The sequence below is a fragment of the Pan troglodytes genome, chromosome 17 (assembly GCF_028858775.2).
Source record: "Pan troglodytes isolate AG18354 chromosome 17, NHGRI_mPanTro3-v2.0_pri, whole genome shotgun sequence".
NCBI lineage: Eukaryota > Metazoa > Chordata > Mammalia > Primates > Hominidae > Pan > Pan troglodytes.
Window position 1 is genome coordinate 87,205,103 of NC_072415.2, and position 6,000 is coordinate 87,211,102.

A 6,000-nucleotide genomic window follows, 5' to 3' on the forward strand; every position below is an offset into this window, starting at 1 on the left:
TTTGTGTTATGTTTGTAGTACATCAATTGCATTTGCACGGTTCTAACTTTTCCAACTAGAACACACAGCAACAATAACAACAATTAGCTCCTTAAGGTTACATCCTGGAAATCATAAGAGGTAATTCGGAAGTGGTCTTGATTCTTCTGCTTGCTTGAGTAACTCAGGCAACTTGTTTAGGTAACCGGAATTACGACTTGAAAAAGCTGATTTAATGCCACCAAAAAAATCTATTCACGTAGACAATACCTTCACAGGGCTTCGTGTCATTAATATATTCACAGAGCATTTCCCCTTGAAAAAACTATAGGGTGTGATATGCATATTAGTGAGTATTATCATATGGGACAATGCATCACTCAGGGTTCTCTAGAGAAACAGAACCAATAGAAGATAGCTATCTGTCTGTCTCTCTGTATCTATCTATCATTTATCTATATCTATCTATCTGTCTCTCCCTATCTCTCTATCTCTCTGTCTCTATCTCTCTATCTCTATCTATCTATCTATCCATCTATCTGTCTATCTATCATCTATCTATCTATCAAGAGATTTATTTCAAGACATTTGTTCACATGATTGTAGGGCTGGTAATTCTGAAATCCAAGGGGCAGGTAGGCATCCTGGAAACTGGATCAGGAGCTGATGCTCAGTCTTGAAGCAGACCTTCCTCTTCTCCAAGAGTATATGAGTGGACCTCACCTACTTTTTTACTTAAAGGCACCTGATGATAGATATGAACCACATCTACAAAATATCTTTGCAGCAACCTTAGATTAGCGTTTACTTGAGTAACTGGGTACTGTAACCTAGCCAATTTCACACATGAAATCTGTTCATCACAGAAGGCATTGACAAAGTTTCATAAGAACATTTGGGAATTTGTGCAGTCTTTGTTTGTATGGACATAAAATGGTTTTAGACCATCTCATGGATTTCTTAATACAATGGACTAGAATTACACAAGTCCCTTTTCCTCACAGCTCTCAGAATTGCAGTTCAATATACTATTTAGATTTTATTGCTGGAGGACACAGATACACATGTTAAAATACATTTTTCATTTGTCTCCTACCCTTTATGAACTTTAAGAAAATAATTGCCTTTAGGATAGAAATCTGGATGCTTTAAAAAAATAGCATTTGGTAGAGTTGAGAGATAAAGTGCTTGAAAAGGCCGCCGAGATGTGTGTGCCTGACACACTGGCTCATAATGGTTTTCCTGTGCTAATGTGTGCCTCTGAACCTCTTTAAAATGCCAAATTATTCATTTCTTGGAGGGATGCAATCAGTTCTCTGCTGACTATTATGAAAAATAGAGACAGAAGCAAAATTTCAAATGCTGTTCTACAAAAATTATTTAATCATTTCTGGCCTATTGTGGAAATTCATGCGAGTTATTGCGTTGACGTGCAGCTCTGCAGACCAGCCTTGGCAGATGCAATCACAGCCAGTTTTATGAAAAATTCTGTTTATTCATCCATGCAATACATACTTTCATGACAACGAAAGTGCAGCTGAACTCTGCCTTATACAATGGCAGAAAACTATTTGAACTCAGAGGCATTGGAAAGGCTCCACCTGCCTTTCAAATGGAAAATAATATCAATTTTCTACTGGCTGAAGATGGAAAGTTTAACATTCTAACACTATGACTTTATTTTAAAATTTTGATTCATGATACAATGCAAATAACACTGGGAGTGGTAAATGAAATGGAAACTATGAGCTAGTTTCATTTGAATGAATGAATTTTGGATCTTCCCTGATCTGATTTCACTAGGGTGGAGGAAAGATCAGAAGTGAACCAAGCTCCTGGTGGGCGTGTTGGCAAGGAGGTTGGCTTCACTGGGAGATCAAACACACTGCACACCATTTTTATTCTTACCTCACACTTTTATCTGGAACAGACCTGATTGCAAATGTTTTTCAAAATCTAAAAACAAAGGTTTCAGTTTCATTTATATAGCATAAAGTGCGAATAATTCCAAGAATAATTACAGGACGTGCAAAGGTCCGGAAGTAAGGGAGAATGTTTAGTGAGGAGAGGAGGATTGTGAAATAAGATAGGCTACGAGAGGTTAGGAGGGGAGAGATTAGGAGAGCAGAGGTTAGGAGAGGGAAGATGCTTAAGGCTGAGAACTCTGAGATTTACACTGAGGACAAGGGCGAGCCATTAAAAAGTTGTAAAGTTGTAAGTGGGCGAGTATGACGAGATCGTATTTGCAAGAAAGTATGCGATACATTTTAAATACTTACATAAAACTATTGAAGCAAAAACCAACTTCTGGAATAATCCCCTCGGGTACCTTGGGTCTTGCAGCAGATGTCGGTTGATTTGCATGCGATGCTTGAGTTCCCTTCTCACGTGCCTCACCATCCATCACACCTGGAATATAGCGGTGTCTGAGCTTGCTGACGTTAGCCAGAAGGTGGGAGAGGCGGGGCACTGACCCAGGCGTAGGGCACCCAACGTCCAGGTGGAGCTGCGTTCCCTTTGTCTCTCCCCTTTGACAGCAGTCGCATGATGAAGGGCTGTGGTGATGAAGGTGCTGTATGGAGGTAGCACCACACTGGAGCCACCCCCAGTGAAAGTAGAAATTAAGAACCGGCAGAGAAAGCCGCTCTGCAGAGAGAAGAGAAGCGCAGATCAGAGAGATTCAGGTGTCTTGGCGAGGGAAGGAACTGATGCCTGACTCAGAGTGAGGGAAAACAGACACAAACTGTCTAGAAATATTCAGTGCCCGTGGGGTCCAGCTCTGCCACAGAATGTGTTTGTATGTATTACCTCTCGATGTGTTCAGGAACCCAGCGGCACTGGAGCTAATTTGCATGTAATTTGCATGCTTCTGATTCTTCCTTCGCCGCCATCCTTCACAAGTCAGAAATGGCCTGGAGAGCAGTTCTGCATGGGATAGGGAGCGTTTTACAAAGGAAGGACGGGGAAGTGTTTTTTCTAACCAGGCCCACTATGAGGTTACAGTATTATTTAGAATTTCTTATTAATCTTTTAAATTTATTTATACTTCTCTTTCTTCATTTTTATTTCAATAGAGTAGGTCTAAGAGAGCCTTAATTTTGTGTAGCAGGCATTAATAAATATTTGTTGGCTGAATGAATATATTTTATTGCGCCTTAATTTAGTAATTTTATATTTTGAAAAGGATTTGAAAGAATGTTTGCCTACAGTAACAGAATTTGGAATATACATAGAGAAATCATAAAAAGCTGGAATCACGCAAAAAGTCGTATATCATAAAATATTCCGAATCTTTGAGAGTAATGTGAAAGCATGGGGAATGTTTTGTGGTTAGTTATGTTTTTAAAATCCTTTTGAGTTTCATCCTGTCATTATGAGAAATAACCTGGAAGATAATATCTTAGTCATTTGTTTCATTGACAGTGGGGAGTCTAATAAACAGTGGAGGAACTAAGTAAGACTTTTCCCCTGTCAATGATTTATGTGTTTATACAGGGGGAGATTAAAGTAACTGAATATGAAAAAAATGTAAAAATTATCGATGTTACCTTTAGCTACCTGTGGAGATCATGTACATATTCAAAAAGTTGTGAAACTATCTAAACCATTTTTTATAACTCATCATTTGGAAAGCCTGCCTACACTGCCGCCTGGGTTCTAGAACACCCCAGAAAACAGTGCTGGCTGAGTGTGTGCAGGCCAAGAGCTTGCTCCGTGCCCTGGGCTCTCAGATCTCAAGCCCGATCTCTCATCTTCTGTGTGCAGACATAACAAATGTATCATCAGTTCCTTCCAGAAATACATTATGTGTATCCTTCCAGAAATACATTATGCATAGAGAAGCAAATATGTAGCTAAAACACAGACCTATACATAGGCACTTTCCCCTTTCTCAACCCTTAAGGCACTATATGATATAAAATTTATATACATGAAGTTTGTAAGCTGTTCCACATTTTTTTACACTTAATAACATATTAGTACTTGAGGAATGCTATGGTCTGAGTGTTTGCATCCCCTCCAAATACATATGTTTCCATTTGAATCCCCAGGGATCACTTTTGAGAGGCGATTAGGCCATGGGGGTGGAGCCCTTGCAAATGGGATTCGTGCCCTTATGGAGGAAGCCCCGGAGGGCTGGCTCTCCCCTCCCACCATGTGAAAACACAGCAAGAAGGCACCATTTAGGTACCAGAAAGCAGGCCTTTACCAGACACTGATCTGAGACTTCCCAGGCTCCAACATTGTTAGAAATAAATTTCTGTGGTGAAAAGCCACCCAGCTTATGGTATTTTGTTGTAGCAACCTGGTGGGACTAAGGTAGGAAACATACTCACTTCTAAACATTTGTATAGAATTTTATTTTACGAATGTGATATCATTTATTTATCCAGAGTAAATAAATACTCGGATACTAAATATCTGAGTTAGTGAGAGATATTTAGGTTATTTCTGATGTTTATAACAAATAATGACGTAAAGAAATACCTTACACCACATCACTTAACACACATGTAAATGTATTTGTAGAGGTAGTTGCTGGGTCAAAGGTTATACATATTATATTGATAATTAATGCCAAATTGCCCTCCTAAGAATCGGTCCCACTGTGTGTTGTCAAATTTTTCAGACTTGCTGACCTGAGAGGTGATAAGTTATCTTGGTACAGTTTTCATAATGAGTGAGGTTGAGCTTCTCTTCACACTATTAGTTCTTTCCATGTGAACTTTCTGTTCACTGTCTTTAACCATTTCTGCTTGAGTCTGTTGTTCTTCTTAATGCTTTGTAAATTTTTCTATGGATTAGGGAAGTTGGCCATTTGTGGCATGAGTTGAACAGGATGGTTCTCGGTTTGTCTTTTTACATTGCTTGTGGGAGATCTTACTCTTTTCTCAAATATTCAAATTTTTCAGTTGTAGTGTCTGATCTCATGACTGTCGTGGATAGTGGTGAATATTCATCTTTTGAGAAACAAGCAGAACAGATGAGATGTTGATGTTGTTTTGAACTAAAAAGAATATGGCTTCATCTTTAGCTGTGTTTGAAGACAATTCCCAAAGAGGAGCATTGACATGTGTTGAGCAATATCTTCAGCATGTAACTTCACGAGTCAATGGCGACAACTCCCCAGGATGACAATGGGGAGTGGCCATGCCCTTTTGTGCATATAAGCGATTGTATCTGTTAAAGTATTCTGCTGAATTAGCAGTCATGCAAAAGATCAGCAGGTACTCTCCACGGCGCAGAAGTGGGCTTGGCAGAGACACGAGTGTCTCGGGCAGAGGAAGTGGGTGCTGTGGGGTGGGGTGGTGCAGGGTGAGAAGGAACAGGGAAGGGGCTGGCCCCCTGTCCCAGGGCCACAAGGGGCTTTGAAGAGTTCAGGAGTGCTCTTTAAGGCAAGAGCAACAGGCTCTGTTGTAAACTTTATTTACACTTTAAATAGAATAAATTTTATTTATTATTAGTTGAGGTCATTTGGGCAACGTCGCAGGTTGAATAGCGTCTTCCCAAAGGATATGTCCGTGTCCCAATTTCTAGTGCACTGTGAACTTGACCTGATTTGGAGGCTGGGTCTTTCTTTGCAGCTATAATCAAGTTGAGATGATGCCATGCTGGACTGGGCAAGTCCTAAGGCATGGATGGGTGTCCTTGTAAGAAGAGAGGAATTTGGACACAGAGACACAGAGAGAGAGTGTCCTGTGACAGGGGCAGAGACAGGAGCGGTGCAGCCGCAAGCCAAGGAGCACCGGGGACTGCCGGGAGCCACCGAGGCCGGGGAGGCGGGGAACAGATTCTCGCTCACAGCCCACAAGAAGGGGCCAACCCTGCGACACTTTGGTCTCTGACTTTTGATCTCCTGGATGGTGGCATGATACATTTCTGTTGTTTTCAGTCCTGGTTGCGGTACTTTATAATGGCAGCCCCCAGGAAACAGGTACCAGCAACAAGCATGAAAAACTGGCTCTGGCTAGCTCAAGCCAAACAAAACAAGACAGAAATACAAAATCAGAAAACAAGACA